At 40.1% G+C, this 16,914-nt stretch overlaps 1 protein-coding gene across 5 annotated transcripts in view; it reads right to left on the reverse strand.

The window, feature by feature from the left end:
• Positions 1 to 16,914, reverse strand: part of FGF1 (fibroblast growth factor 1) — a 141,849-nt gene that overhangs the window by 41,219 nt on the left and 83,716 nt on the right. The window contains exon 1 of one of the 5 annotated variants that reach the window (XM_060180209.1): positions 8,921 to 9,201. The exons of the other annotated variants lie outside the window; for them this stretch is intronic. The gene's annotated coding sequence lies outside the window, so the exon portion shown is untranslated. Of the gene's footprint in view, positions 1 to 8,920; positions 9,202 to 16,914 lie in introns of those variants that run through there. 5 annotated transcript variants of the gene reach the window in all.

Here is a 16,914-nt window from a genome sequence, read left to right on the forward strand (position 1 = left end):
AACCAGAACACTCCCTCTGTTCTGTGGGCCCCAGTTCTGTCTGAACACTGATGGTACATCCTGGTCCAGAGCATCCTGTAGGCTCTGGGCCATCCTGAAAACCTGCACACATCTTTAACAGAAATATCCTTCCTGCAGACTGAAGCTTTAAAGCCCAGGGCTAGGAGCCAAATGCAAAGTGTTTCTGCAGGGGCTTGGCCGCCCTCACCCACTTCCTCTAACCTCCAATTACTGATGTGTCTCCAGAAATCCTTTGAATCTGTTGTGCAAGTTACAATCTCCAGAACCAGCCCAGTAGGGGCATTCCTTTCTCTATGTCAGCAGACCTTACTACTCATAGGAAGATGGCCTGTTTGTTTCCCTCTCCTATCCCTTTTCTCCTGTCCTAGAAAATGTGGCTTCTCCAAACTTAGTCTTTTGAAATATATGTTTATTATCAATTTGGAAATTCTGAGAGTGTTCCCTAAAATATGTTTTCTAATAGTCTGCTCCAGACATACCTGTAAATAATGAAAGAATAACCTCTTTTTGAACATTTGCCAAGTACGAGGCATAGTCCTAAGCAGTTTCACATATATGTTTTTAACTAATTAGCAAAGAAATTTTGTTAGGGGGGCAAGGTGGATGTGTACCTGGTTAAGCACATACATGACAATATTCATGGACCCAGGTTCAGTCCCCTGGTCCCTACCAGGGGGAAAAGTTTCACAAATGGTGAAGCAGGTCTGCCCATGTCTCTGTGTCTCTTTCCTTCTCTATCTACTTCTCCCCCTCTCAATTTCTTTCTGTCTCTATCCAATATTAAATAAACAAATGTAAAAAAGAAATTCTGTTATGTAGGTACTACCCTTGCCCCCTCCTTGCCTTTTCTTTCCTTTTCTATACCGGAAAGCCAATGACTAGAACAATATTGTTTATGTAGTTATATACTCTTGCCAGTCCTATAGCTCAAAATGTACTTAACAGAACAAGGGAAAGGTCCTGACTAAACTCAAGGCACCGATTTTTTATTCCCCATTCTTTTAGTTAAAAATACTAAGGCTCAAGGACTTTGAATGATTTGTCTAATAGCTAAATAAATGTTAGTGCTGAATTCTAGAGGTAGGAATTTCTGATTCCAGACTCTATGGTTTTAATTGCCAAGGTAATGAGGAAAGGAATAAAATATTCCTGGGCTCGATAAATCTAGCTTCTCTGATTCTTTTTTTTTTTTTTTTTGAGCCCAGCAGCCTTCATAAAGTGCATTGTTCTCTCCTCCCACCCCACCCCCCACCACAGTGTTCTAAAGGAGATTCTGGTTTTCACTGAATGGAGTCTTCACAAGTCCCCCTGTTTACATAGAATTGTCTGGATTCCCTGAATAGGGTGACTAGGTGTCCTATTCATTGTGAGAGGAACTTGTTTCACTCTACCTCTTCCCTCCACTCTCCTCTCCTTTTTCCCTCCTCCTAGCTAATTCAAATAATAATAATAAAAAACTCTTTCCTTTCACTGCTCTTTTTTTTTCTTGTTCTTGTCTTCTTTTCTTCTTTCCTCATTCTTTTGCTTTCTGAATTCACTGATGCTTGTTTGTGAATTAGTTTGGGGAAGAAATCTGACTCAGAGTGGACTCTCTGTGTGTCTCTCTTCTCTACTTCCCTTTGTCCTCTTGCTATCTCTAGAATTTACAGAGGGCAGTAGATTTGCATAATTGTTTATTCTTGTTTTCCTTTTTCTCCTTTCTCTTTCTTTTTCTTTTGGATTTGGTTGCTATTTTTTCTTGGACTGGAGGTGTTGTTTGCCTAACTGGTACTGGTTAAACTGCATCAACCCTTGCTTCAGTTACTATTGTTGTAATTTCTGAGGTTGGTGACTGCATTTGTCATAAAGGTATTTAGTATGGTGTGGCTTGTACTCAAAACATAAAAACTGAAGAACGATAGAACAGAAAAATAAAAAACACATCAATAAAAAAATAGTTAAATCAAGAGCAAATAAAACTGCTATCACAATGAACCAAGACAGGAGCCCAGAAGAAACTCCAAATCAGTCAAAAGTAACCATAGATAAGAAAAGTATGCAAGCAATAGTAAACCTAATAATCACAGAAATGAAGACAACTATGGGCTATCAGAATTAGGGAAACAACAGATGAGACCCTCAAGGAAAACACTAGCTACCTCGAGGTAACTAGAGAACTGAAAGCTGAAATAGCTGAACTAAAATGTCAATTAGCAGAACAAGCTAATACTATAACAGAACTGAATAAAGAAGCTGAGGGAGTGGAAAGTAGGCTAACAGAAGCAGAAAACAGAATTAGCCAGACAGAGGATGAGCTAGAGAAAACAAAGAGAGAGGTAAAAGAGCTAAAAAAGAGATTGAGAGACACTGAAAACAACAAGACATATGGGATGTTCTCAAAAGAAATAACATTTGTGTAATTGACCTACCAAAGGAAGAAAGACAGGAAGGGGAAGTAAACATTCTAGTGGAAATAATAAAAGAAAACTTCCCAGACCTAAACAACAGAAAGGACGTTAAGATTCAAGAGGCCAAGAAAGCCCCAAACAGAATCAATCCAGACCTGAAGACACGAAGACACATCATTGTTAGAATGAAAAGAAGTAAGGACAAAGAAAGGACCCTAAAGGCTGCAAGAGAAAAACAAAAAGTCATATACAGGGGGAAACCCATAAGATTATCAGCAGACTTCTCTCAAACTCTAAAAGCCAGAAAAGAATGATAAGATATCTATCTGTCAAGCCCTGAGTGAAAAAGGATTTCAACCAAGGATAATATATCCTGCTATACTTTCATTCAAACTAGATGGAGGGCTCAAAACCTCAGACAGACAACAGTTAAAGGAGGCAACCATCACCAAGCCTGTCCTGAAAGAGGTTCTAAAAGACCTCTTATAAACAAGAACATCACTATAATACTTGCCATATATCAGAGAAAATAAAAAAAATTATTGAATAATGGCACTACAATACATTAAATCCATAATATCAATAAATGTCAGTGGCTTAAACTCACTCATTAAAAGGCACAAAGTGGGAGGATGGATCAGAAAACACAACACAACCATATGCTGCTTGCAAGAATCCCATCTGACCCAATAAGATAAACACAAACTTAAAGTGAAAGGATGGAAAACTATCATACAGGCTAATGGACCACAAAAAAGGGTAGGAACAGCCATTCTCATCTCTGACATAATAGACTTTAAATTAAATAAAGTAACAGAAGATAAACAAGGCCATTACATAATGATTAGAGGATCAATCAGCCAAGAAGACTTAACAATTATTAACATCTATGTACCCAATGAAGGACCATGTAAATACATCAAACACATACTGAAAAAACTATAAAAATACATCAATAGTGGGAGTCGGGCTGTAGCACAGTGGGTTAAGCACAGGTGGTGCAAAGCACAAGGACCGGCATAAGGATCCCGGTTCGAGCCCTGGCTCCCCACCTGCAGGGGAGTCGCTTCACAGGCGGTGAAGCAGGTCTGCAGGTGTCTATCTTTCTCTCTTCCTCACTGTCTTCCCCTCCTCTCTCCATTTCTCTCTGTCCTATCCAACAATGGCAACAACAATAATAACTACAACAATAAAACAACAAGGACAACAAAGGGAATAAATAAATAAAATAAATATTTAAAAAAATTTAAAAAAAGAAAAAATACATCAATAGTAATACAATAATAGTGGGAGACTTTAAAACCCCACTCTCACACTTAGATCAACGAAGCAGAGAATCAACAAATAAACTAGAGAATTAAATGAAGAGGTGGTCAGACTAGACCTCTTGGACATTTTCAGAGTTCTTCACTGCAAAAAACTGGAATACACATTCTTTTCAAAACCACACAGTACATACTCAAGGATAGACCACATGTTAGGCCACAAAGACAGCATCAACAAATTCAAGAGCATTGAAATCATCCCAAGTATCTTCTCAGTTCACAGTGGAGTAAAGCTAACATTTAACAACAAACAGAAAATTATTAAAAGTCACAGAATTTGGAAACTAAACAACATACTGCTTAAGAACTGCTGGGTCAGAGAGACACTCAAGCAAGAAATTCAAATGTTCCTGGAAACAAATGAAAATGAAGACACAAGTTATCAAAATATTTGGGAAATAGTTAAAGCAGTACTGAGAAGGAAATTCATAGCCATACAATCACACATTAGATTACAAGAAAAAGCTCAAATAAACGACCTTACTGAATGCATTAAAGACTTAGAGGAAGAGGGACAAAGGAACCCTAAAGCAACCAGAAGTACAGAAATCACTAAAATTAGAGCAGAAATAAACAACATAAAAAATAAGAGAACCATACAAAAGATCAATGAAGCCAAATGTTGGTTCTTTGAAAAATTAAACAAGATTGAAAAACCCCTAGCCAGAATCACTAAGAAAAAAAAAAAAGGGTGAAGACTCAAATAAATAGAATTGTAAATGATAGAAGAGATATCACAACTGACACCACAGAAATCCAGAAAATCATGCAAAACTTCTATGAAGAACTATATGCCACCAAGCTAGAGAATCTGGAAGAAATGGAAGAATTCCTAGAAACATATGCCTTTCCAAAAACTGAACCAAGAAGTACAACATAAATACACCAATCACAGACAAAGAAATCAAGACAGTTTTTAAGAATCTTCCCAACAACAAAAGTCCTGGACCAGATGGCTTCACAAACGAATTCTACAAAACCTTAAGGAAACAGTTAATACCTATACTTCTAAAGGTTTTCCACAAGATCGAAGAAACAGGAACACTCCCTTCCACCTTCTATGAAGCCAACATCACCCTGATACCAAAAGCAGATAGGGACACAACAAAAAAGGAAAACTATAGACCAATATCTCTGATGAACATAGATGCCAAAATATTAAACAAGATCCTGGCCAACCGGATACAGTGGTATATCAGAAAGATTGTTCATCACAACCAAGTGGGATTTATCCCAAGAATGCAAGGCTGGTTCAACATACATAAGTCAATCAATGTCATTCACCACAACATAAAAGCAGCATAATTCATAATAGATAAAACCTGGAAGCACCCCAGGTGACCAACAACAGATGAGTGGCTGAGAAAGCTGTAGTATATATACACAATGGAATACTACACAACTATTAAGAACAATGAACCCACCTTCTCTGACCCATTTTGGATGGAGCTAGAAGGAATTATCTTAAGTGAGCTAAGTCAGAAAGACAAAGACGAGTATGGGATGATACTGCTCATCAACAGAAGTTGAGAAAGAATAACAGAAAGGGAAACTCAAAGCAGGATCTGACTAAATTTGTAGTAGGGCACCAAAGTAAAAACCCTGGGTGGAGGGTGAGGGTGAATGTTCAGCTTCATGGGGGGGTGGTGAGGGAGGATGGGATGGGACACAGTCTTTTGGTGATAAGAATGGTGTTTATAGGGGAGTCGGGCTCTAGCGCAGCAGGTTAAGCACAGGTGGCGCAAAGCACAAGGACCGGCATAAGGATCCCAGTTCGAACCTTGGCTCCCCACCTGCAGGGGAGTCGCTTCACAGGCGGTAAAGCAGGTCTGCAGGTGTTTATCTTTCTCTCCTCCTCTCTGTCTTCCCCTCCTCTCTCCATTTCTCTCTGTCCTATCCAACAACGATAATAACTACAACAATAAAAACAACAAGGGCAACAAAAGGGAATAAATAAATATTAAAAAAAGAATGGTGTTTATGTACACTCCTATTAATTCGTAGTCATATAAATCACTAAGTAATATGAGAGTGGAAAAACTGATTGAATGTCTCAAACTTTTTAAAGCACAGACTGAGTCTTTTTAATACATAGGCTGAGTCTTTGATATGTTGACACTTTTAAAAGCTTAGTCCAGAGAGAACAGAAGCAACCAGTGGTATAGCTATATACAAATAATGTCAAAGGACATAAAATATGGTGATGGTGTGTATGATACAACAAATCCTAACAAAGGGATTTTTCAAAGTTAACACAGTGGCCAAACAATGTTATTATAGAAATAAATATCTACTGTCTTCTTAAACCCTAAGACAGTAGGAACCTCCTGCTTCCACTATAGAGCCTCTATTTCCCCCAGTCTTGGAACCTCTGGGGTGGGACTCACTTTCCAGCATTGCTGGTCTAGCTTTGCGGGCGGTAGAGAGGCGACCAGGGACTCATGGCTGAGCTGGGAAGCAGTATCTTGTTTATTAATCAGATACATCACCTTTTATGTATCTCTTCACCTGAAGTGACAAGGGAAAGGAAATGACTAGGAGAGGGGGCAGAGCAAAAAAAGAGCACGAACAGAACATAGAAAGCTTCCATCTAACCAGTGGGGATTAAACCAATACCCTGCAGGCTGGGCGGGACCCAGGTAAAAGAGTGATTATGTAAATATACCACATCATAAGTAATACAAGCGAACCTAATGTGATGATCAAAACAGAAGGTCTTATAAGAAGAATTTAGAAGCATAACAACACAGCATGCTTCTCTCAAGTCATACCAAATGATATTGCATCTGCTGATCCCAACCTAATCAATGCAACGAGTACCACCTTAGCATGCTTCACTTCAGACTGTGTCCAGAAATGTCAGGCGTGGAATGCCAACTCTTCACCCTCATTACTCGGGTGAGACCTTTCCTTTCATGGTATTCTCTAATTCCATTCATGGATGTCCACTTCCTAACAAAGTCCCAAAATCTAGATATAGACCAGGTCCCATAAGATAGAGCATATGTTCACATGTATCCATAAATTAGGGCAAAATATATATCTGAAAGCAAAAATACACAATAGTCTGTAGTGAGTCAGTATCAAGTTCACAATGAAATAGTGTCTACTTAGATTTAGATACCTTCCTCATCTACTTCCTATTAGAGTTTTCTCACTTACTCCAAAGCTAACCTCATCAAAGCAAGTACTGCAAAAGCTGAGTAAAGGCAAGAAACTGGCATTCTTTAACTCTTTAGTCACTATCAGGCTACCCCAACAGCTGGAGCCCTATTCAGGGAGTCTGAGATTCCCAAACAGACTTGATGGACCTAGACCTCGAATAAATTCCTGTCTCCATTCTTAATGGTCATTTCTATCAGGAGCAACGCAATAGACTCCTTTGTGAGCCCCCATAGGACCTTGCCCTCAACTTGGATCAACAACGGTAGAGTATGTTCCAGCCTCCAAAGCGAGGATGGACAACATACTGTATGCTACACCTGAGGAAGATGGGTCCTGATAATGGGGCAGCTTGGAATGTTCCTACTTATGACCACAGAATGTGAGCTCTGATCTAGAAGGATGCAGAGGTCACATAGGCTCCTAAGCTAATTATGGGCCCCAGATCACATCAAATTGATGGGGTTTAGAGTCAACAATATTTATACAATATTTATATTTCCCATATTATTATATTTATATTATATTTATATTTCCCATATTAGGGAGCTACTCTCTTCCCTGATCCAGCTTTCTGGTCCTTTTTCCAGCCATGACATCATCTTCCTAGACAATAACTTGAATCCTCTGGCATGTCATATTTCAGGCTCAGGGGCAAAAAGAAAAAGGGAAAAAAAACTAGTATAGCCACAGGCCCTTTGGAATATAACTAAAATATGTCTACTAGCTATCTACGAAATGGAGGACCCCCCCCCAACTCTTCATCACTCACTATTCCAGCCCTTAGGTCCATGACTGGTCAACAATTTGTTTGGCTTTGTACGTTAACTCTTTTGTCAACCACCAGGTTCCAGATGCTAGCATGATGCCGACCAGACTTCCCTGGACAGACAATCCAACCAGTGTGTCCTGGAGCTCCGCTTTCCCAGAGCCCTTCCCCACTAGAGGAAGAGAGAGACAGGCTGGGAATATGGATCAACCTGTCAACGCCCATGTTCAGTGGGGATGCAATTACAGAAGCCAGACATTCCACCTTCTGTATCCCACAAGGACCTTGGGTCCATACTCCCAGAGGGTTAAAGAATAGGAAAGCTATCAGTGGAGGGGATGGGATACAGAGTTCTGGTGGTGGGAATTGTGTGAAGCTGTGCCCCTCTTATCCTATGGTTTTGTCAATGTTTCCTTTTTATAAATAAAAAATTAAAAAAAAAAAAAACCTGTCTCTTGCCCCAGCCATACAATGATCCTCGCCAGCACCTTCCTAATTGGCCATCTGATATTTCCACAGAATGACACAGGGTCAGTCAAATCCACCTTGAAATTTGTCATAGTAGTGCCATTTGCCATTACTTCTCAAGGACTGAGTATATATCGGGGTGGGGGGAGCTAAGCAAATGGTCTTACTTTAGGCTGTTGGAAACACTGACAAATAGAAAAAAATTCTCATAACCTGACCTCTGTTTTGGCTTCTGCTCTGTCCTCAACCACTTTATGACCAGTATATTCTTAAATGTTTCTGAGCCTTAGTTATATCATCTGTAAAATGAAGCTCTTAAGACTACTGCTATCCCACAGGACCACGAAGAATGACTGAAGCAAGGCCAGGGAAGGGCCCTGGATATCATAAGGAAGCAGAAAGCATGATTAATGTTGCTAGTAAGAGTCTTTGTTTTGCTGTGTTGATTATTTACGTATTTTATAGCACTGGGGTTTTCCACAAAGCATCTTATGAATAAATAAGCATCTCTGGACAGACTACTGAGACAGACTACTTTAGGTTCTTTGTAGTCATTTTGTATTTGTTTTCCATTCTATGTTACAAAGCAAGTGACTGCTTCGTCTTTCTCTCTAGTCAAGAGAACTGTGATGCAGAGAGGCTCTACCACTTCTCAGAGCGAGTCAGTGACCCAGTCGAGTATAATATCCTAAGTCCCAAGACTTCAGTTCATTATCTTGCCACTCTGTTGTGCTGCTTCACTTCCCAGGGTCACTCAAAACATTAAAAATAAAAAGGCCAAAACTCACATTTCTGCCAGACAGATGATATCCAGGTGTCTCTGGAAGAGCAGTTGCCAATCCCGGTGTGTGGTTTTGTATTTTAAGGTGCTTGGATATGAAGAAGGAATGTAAACCTCACAGAGCTAGTTTCATATGTCAGTCTATTCTGGTTCTTGAAAATGGGCCATGAAGGCCTCAGCTATGCCCTGGTAGCTACATTCCTGAAAAGGCATCCAGAACTGTGCAGGAAGCAGGTTGGGGAGCAGGACCCAGAATTTGCAAAGGACCCTACACATGTGACAGCCCATCAGCAGGAAGGAAATGATCACCTGCCTGTGGTCAGCCTTCCAGGGCCTAGAGTGTGCAGAGTCTACACAAGACAGTTTTTAAAAATGTTTTCATCTGCATTACTTCTTTATAAGGGCTTTGGCTATTTTTAGAGGTTTGTTTTACTTGCCAGCACTGAGTTCCCATATGAAAATTCCAAAAGGAACATTTCTCCCATTTCCACTGTATGCCCTGTTTCAGTAAGCCCATACCATGCTGTGACCATGTCATTAGTATTCAGCATACAGATCCACACACTGCCCAGCGTTTGGCAGTCATCAGGTAGATTTTATGGGGAGGAGATGGAACCAGAGAACATTATCAAAGGCCCTGGGGAAAAGACTTATTTGATAAGGGATTTAAAAAAACTCTTAGAAGTGAGTTAAAGTCTTATATTAAAGAAGTGAAGTAAAAATAAATTTGCCCCTGGTATCTCAGAGAAGTTGAACTTTTCAGACAAGGTGTTATTTTTCAAAAAAAAAAAAAAATGACAGGGATAGGTATGTACCTGTAACCATGGCAGTACACTCATCTGTCAAGTGTGGCTTCTCATGGGAGTCTTCTTTCATTTTGCCAGGTAACTCAAAACATGGCTAGCTTTCATCCTTGCAACTCCTCATAGTTTCTACCCTTGTTTTTTTATACTAATTGACTTTTCAAAGCCATTTATATTCTCCTCCTCTGTCCACTACTCCTCTCTTATGTTTTAGAGATCAAAGCATCACTATATTGGGTGGAGTTATTTGTAAAGTGGAGAATTTCTCTATTGCTGGCCTTCAAAAAGCAGATTAGGCAACAAGAGGTATGAAGAAATGTTTGTGACTTCTTCTCTGGTATGCCATCTTTTTACAGATAATTCCTATTTGCAAAGATTCTGCATTCCTGGACATTTCTCTACCATTGTTAGGTTCAAAGAGTTCCTCTGGAATTTAATAATTCTAGACATCTATATAAGCCCATGTTGTGAGGTAGACAAGACAAAAACATTTCCCAACATGTTCCTACAACTATTCTTCATACCTCAATGGGTGAATACATTTTCTCTAGCTCTGTTCATAGGTGCAATAGATCAATGACTAGGTTCTGCTTTCCAAAGCAGTCTTCCATTAGAGTGGGGAGCTGGCAGTAGTGCAATGGGTTAAGTGCACATGGCGCAAAGAGTAAGGACCCATGGAAGGCATCTGGTTTGAGCCCCTGGCTCCTCACCTGCAGGGGTGTCGCTTCACAGGCAGTGAAGCAGGTCTACAGGTGTCTCTCTTTCTCCCCCCACCCACGTCTTTCCCTCCTCTCTCTATTTCTCTCTGTCCTACACAACAACAGCAACAATGATAAATAACAAGGGCAACAAAGGGGGAAAAATAGCCTCCAGGAACAGTGGATTAGTGTGCAGTCACCAAGCCCCAGCAGGCAAAACCTGGAGGCAAAAAAAAGAAAAAAGAAATAAAGTGGTTATTAAGTTGTAATATTTCACCCTCTTTGGGGAGTTTGACTGATGTGATCTGCCAACATTCTTATCAACAAGGTATCCTCAATAACCTGGCTGTTATGCAAAGAAGAGCATCTGTCTCTCCAAGCCTGATGGTATCTGATGGTGCAGGTCCACCTCCCCTAGGGTAACTCCCTATCTTCCTGCTTCTGTCTCAGACCCAAATGTGTTTCTTGAAAGCTATCTACAGTAAGTTCTGATTTTGTGTATGTGCCTGTAAGAGATAATAAAAAATATACTCATCTTTGCTTTGGCTCCTGACACAAAACTCCTGGAAGCCTTATAATCCCCTGAGTCTCTACTGCCCAAATGTGATGACATTCTGTGGGATCCTGTTTAGAGCTAGGTCACTGGAAAGAACAGACTTGTCAGGCCTTAAGCCATCCACCCCACCCCACCCCCCAACTGTTTTGCTCCATCCTCCATTGTTGATAATATGGTCTATTTACATAATCATTGTCTTGCCTGAGACCTATCCCACAGGTTAAAACCTTCGCAACAGTTGGTAAGGGAGTTTCTACCTAGCCTGCTCTTTCCTTTTCTCCATCCCCTTTCCTAGCCATTTCCTTTTCCAACTTGCCACTTCCAGTTCAAAATATATAAAAGCATTGTCTCTGATCAATAAAGACGCATTGCGTTCCCACTCTGCCATGAGTTTCTGGTCTCTCTCCCGCATCACTGAGTAAGCAGCAGCCCAGGTTGGCTCTGGTCAATTTCTCTCCAACCCAGAGAGCATGTGCCTGGGAAGAAACACCCTCACGCTAGCCCGGCAAGACTGTGGGTAAAAGTGTGGAATTTTCAGGAAGGGCTGAAAATGGGTTTGATGCTCCCTCATGCCTGTGTGATAAAGCCTCTATAAAAACTCAGAAGTGCAAGATCCCAAAAGCATCTGTGTAGAGGAGCAAGTGAAAAAGCTGGAACAGGCCTGTGTCCAGAGGGGACATGGGTGTTCCTTCCTATTTCTCACATGATTTCCTGTGCATCCCTTTCTTCTTGCTCATCTGTATCTTCTATTATACCACTTTATGGCAGGGTGGTAAACTGTAGGTGAACTGTTTCCCCAAGGCCAGTGTGTGATCTGCTCTAAAATATTAATCATGTTTGAGGGAAGGAGTCATGGGCAAGTCCGCTTAATAGCTGACCTATGTATGTATGTAGGGAGGGAAAGGAAGTGTAGTGGGATGGAGACTGACCTGACCTTTTGTCCCTTTAGTAGTGTTAGAATTAAGTTGAACTATAGGACACCTAACTGGTGTCACAGAACTTTTCACTACAGGGAAAACAGTCTCAATATTTGGTGACCAGACATATTAGCAGTGAAGTGGTCACTGTGAATAGTAAAGTAGACAGACACACAGGTAGAAAACTTTTCCTTAGCACCATTTTTACTTGTTGTAGTCTGTCTCATCACAACACATACACACACACATATGCTGGATCAGGATTGTTTTGTTAACATTACTATAATGTTAACATCTAGATAAATTCTAATGCATAGTAATTGTTCAATAAACATTTGAGAATGAATTAAAAAAGTGGGGATATGGCACTTTTGTGTTGGGTGTGGTATGGAATTGTAATCTTACAATCTTGTAGCAGACTATTAATAACCTTAAAAATGAAATATATATATTCTAGGATCTTGGTAGATAGCTCACCCAGCTGAATCCACACTTTACCAGGAATAAGGACCTGAATTCAAGCCCCTGGCCCTATGGGAGTGCCATACAAAGGGGACATTTCACAAGTAGTAGAGTAGTGCTATAATGTCTTTTCTTTCTGTCTGTCTTTCACTCTCTATATGGAAAAAAAATTTTAAGAATACACTGGGAGCATGAAACCCTAGTGGTGGGGGAGGGAGTAAAAAAGAAGTATAGGGCACCAGGTGATGGCACAGTGGGTTAAGCTCACGTGGCACAAAGCACAAGGACCGGTCTAAGGATCCTAGTTCTAGATCCTGGCTCCCACCTGCAAGGGGAGAGTCTCTTCACAAGAGGTGAAGTAGGTGTCTATCTTTCTCTCCCCCACTCTGTCTTCCCCTTCTTTCTCCATTTCTCTCTGTCCTATCCAACAATAACAACAATACTACTAGCAACAATAATGATAACAGCAACGATAAACAACAAGGGCAACAAAATGGGGAGTGGATTCATAGTGCACGCACCAGGAGCCCCAGCAATAGCCCTGGAGGCAAAAAAATAAAAGTATGCTCTTAGAGAAAACAAACAAAAAAAAGGTAATGGGTTTAAAAAAAAATTACTATAAGTAATCCCTGTGGGAAAAAAATGATATCTAGAGTTAGTTTTGCCGTGAACATTATAATAGAAATATTTTGGAGCAACTATTAGATGCCTATGTCTCAGAAGGCAGATTAAAAAGTGCACCCTTTATTAGTTATTGTGAAATTGCTGTGTAAGTTAATAAACACATTTCACTTGCAAGAAAAAAAAAATTCTGAGTTACAGCTCAGGAATAACCTGCTGATTTATGTTGTATACTTAACACAGTATAAAGATGAAAAGACAACAAGGATATTATCATACTTCCTCATCCTCTCACTGCAACAAAATCCTTAACTGGGAAAATCTTATCACTTCCCCTCTCCCCTCCTCTACTCACCCCCTTATTGTCACCTTGCAATATTCAGAGAGCACTTGGATTATCGGTGTGAATAGAGAAATGCTTTCAGATGATCATTAGCCCACAGACCAGTAACTTATACTTAAAGATGGGATAGGGTTGTAAAGTGCTTTTATAATACAATATTATTGTTAAAGACCAGGATTGAATTTTTTTTTATTTTGACATGGCATGTCCTAAGATAAATATCAATTCAACATGAAAAAAAAAGTGTCCCTCTCAAAAAGTGTCCCATTTATACCACCAGAGGGGATGGGGCGGTTTATTTTGTTTTTATTTTTCTAGTAACTCATTTCAGTGCAGAGTGGCCTCTTCATTTTGCAGGTCAGCAACAACAGATACACAGGGTAAGAGTTAAGAAGTAAACAGAACATCAAGCTTTTAAACAAATACAGACTCAGTATTACTGACTTGTTCTTTTTTATCTTACACTTCTTGTATGCCTTCACACACTGTTACTGACCCTATCATTTTTCAAAGAAATCTGATATTTTGTTCATCATTCTTCTTTGCATCAAATCTGATGTGGAAATATTATTTATTTTGTTTTCTTACTAGGTTTGCACCCCAAATAAGCGCTTCTCTCACTTTACCCACTCCCAGCCCTACTAACTCATTGGCTTCACTAAGCTGTCATGATCAACCACTGAGGTCAGAGGTAAGTGTGGTAATCCCCACAATTAACACCTAGTCCAGTCTTCCATTACCCCCTAATTTGATTTCTGAAATAGCCCTTTTTATTGTTGGCCCTTGTCAGTCGTTGCTGTACAGAAACACAGATATTTCAATACCTATAGTAGATGGGTCGTTCCCTTGCTTGAAGCTTTTCATTTCCATAAAGTAAAGCCCAAGCCCTGGTCATGAGCTCTGATCACCTGACCTTACCTCCCTTTCCCTTTTTCCTCTATGTTCCAGACCCCCCTGTCTTCTCCTGCATCCTACCTTACTATAGATTTTTCCTTTCTAACAGTGTCCTTCTCCAACTCTCCCCACTTAACATTTATGATGGCCTTCTACTCAGAGGATTTCTCTGGCCTTCCCATCTTGTTTCTGTTGAAAATTGATGACATATTTTTCTATACAAAAATATGTCATGACTTTTCTGACAATCCCAATAGCTCTCATTCTGCCTGTTATTTATTTTTGTCTTCTGTTCTTTTCTGTCCCCAAACTTGCCATCATTTGTGATTAATTATGCATCCATTCATGCATTCACTGGTTTAATATCTACACTGTGTCTCCCCCCACCCCACCCCCATACACACAGCATTGTAAGCTCCAGGAGGATGGAGCCATGTTGATCTGCTATTTTCTCCCTGTTCCTCAGTGCTGCCTGGCACCGAGTTGCTGCTCAAATATTCGTCAAATGAACATCAGAGAGAATGATTAAATAAATCAATCTCCAGTTTGCAGTTTTTACCAAAGGATCTGCCACACACCAAGGAATTTTCATGTCGCATTTGTCTCTGTGTTGTGATAAACTTCGCTCCTCTAAAGGAAGTTGACTTTTTATGGAAAAAAAAAAGGTGAAACAAATATAGAGATAATTATTGATTCTCACTCATCAAGTCCTCTCTCCCTATCACCAACATCCTCCTAAAAGCCTGCTGCAGAATTCCTGGGAACCACAGGAAGTAAGTCCACTAACCACTTGAAATGTTCTTATAAAAATAGACCAGACTTGACCTTCTTCCTGTGGACGGGCCTCTTTCCTCAGGGTAAACCTTGCAAGGAAATTTTATCTGTTCTAAGGAGACTCCCACTTCAGTCCTCCTCCCAGCTGGGTTTATCTGGACTAGCTTGGGATCCTGTTCTGAACTTGTCTCCCTTGCCCGGGTCATGACCTGAGCAAGTTGCTCATTTGTTATTTCCATGCTATTGTTTTACATTAAAATGATAAAACAGAAATGAGGCATGACAGAGCGATGCTAGCATACATTTGTTGTTCAAGTTGAGATAGTTTTACCCTCACCGAAGGTCAGCACCACCTTCTGAAGCTTCCTAATTTTGATCATTATCCCCTTTACCATATTCCTTCCTTTTAAATTTTTTAAATTAGTGGCAGACAGTTTTGCTTACATTTAACTGTAATTAATTTAACTCTAATATAGCTGTAAACTTCTAAATAAAAGGTAGCCATAAAAAGAGAAAGTGGAAGGCCAGTGTGGTGTTGCCCTCTGCTTAGACACTGCCATATGGTACTCAGTTCTTTTGGTCACAATGAGAGAACAGCAGCTTTAGCTGGAGTGAGTAGATAAGTAAGTGAGTAGACCAGTTCTAAACTACATGCCACCATCCATGGAGTTCTGCTTCCTGCTTTCATGTGATGCTGTGGAGTGAACCTGGGGCTTCATGTAGTTGAAGCAGCTACTCTACCATTGGACCACTTCCTCAGCCCCATACAATTTTAATATATTTACAATCTGCTCATTAGTAACCTGATTTTCTTTAGTACAATAGACATACTGCCTCTAATAGAAGACATAGGGAAAATTTTAAACAGAAGCCTACATGTCTAGTTTTAAACATTGTACAAGAGTTCATTATATAAACACACACAGCTGTGTAAATACCCCCATCACTGGGCATTTAGGTGAATTCGTATTTATCTTTATAAACAGAACATACACATGCATTTTGTTAAGAGTTCTTGCTAATGTGATCTTGCTAATGTGCTTCAGTTCTCGTTTTATACCTTTACTTATCTGTGCTTTCTTCCTGATCTATATATCTGATCTTCAAGCTGGAGGAGAAATTCCTCTGCAGGTTTCAGATCTGCTGGCTATTATTTCAAAATCTGCTTGTAAAAATGGGAAGCTTGCTTCATTTGCTTTAATTTGCTCTCAGGATGCAAAGTACCATTCTCAAGATTTCTCTGCATGAGTTTCTGGGTATGTGGCCTGCCCTGAGAGATACTTTTCCAGCTCCATGGGCCTGAGCTTTTTCCAGAGTCCAATGTGCCAGAATAATGGGGAGGAGAATGTTACAGGCAGCCTTGAAATCATCTTTTGCCTCTGATACTTCAGGGCATTTGGCTGCACTGCTCTCATCTCTCAGCTTTGACAAGTGACTCCTGATTTCTGCCCTTGCCAACCGCTCTCTAAGAGAGAGTGCATACATTACCATGTACAATAAGACCGGGTTTAAGCCCTAACAGCACATGGAAGTATCATGGAAATATCCATTAATAGTTGAACAATGGTGTGGTATCTCTTCCTACCTCTATTTCTCCCTTTCTCTAAATTGAAGAATGAAAAAGAAAAAAGAAAGAAGAAAAAATTCAGCCAGATGATCAGAAGATGGTTCATCTAGTAGAATACACACTTGACCATCTGCAAGGAACAGGGACCAAGCGTCATGTTTAAGGAACAGTACTGTGCACAAGTGGAAACCTCACAGGGGATGGGTGTTGAGGTATCTCTCCTTCTCTCTGTCTCATCTCTATCTTTTACCTTCTTTGTTTCTATCTGTGATTAAACGGGAGAAAGAATCCATTGGGAACAGTGAACTACACAGGCATGAAGCCCCAACAGCAACAGCAGCAAAAAACATAACAAAAAAAATTAGC

Source organism: Erinaceus europaeus, chromosome 2 (assembly GCF_950295315.1).
Source record: "Erinaceus europaeus chromosome 2, mEriEur2.1, whole genome shotgun sequence".
NCBI lineage: Eukaryota > Metazoa > Chordata > Mammalia > Eulipotyphla > Erinaceidae > Erinaceus > Erinaceus europaeus.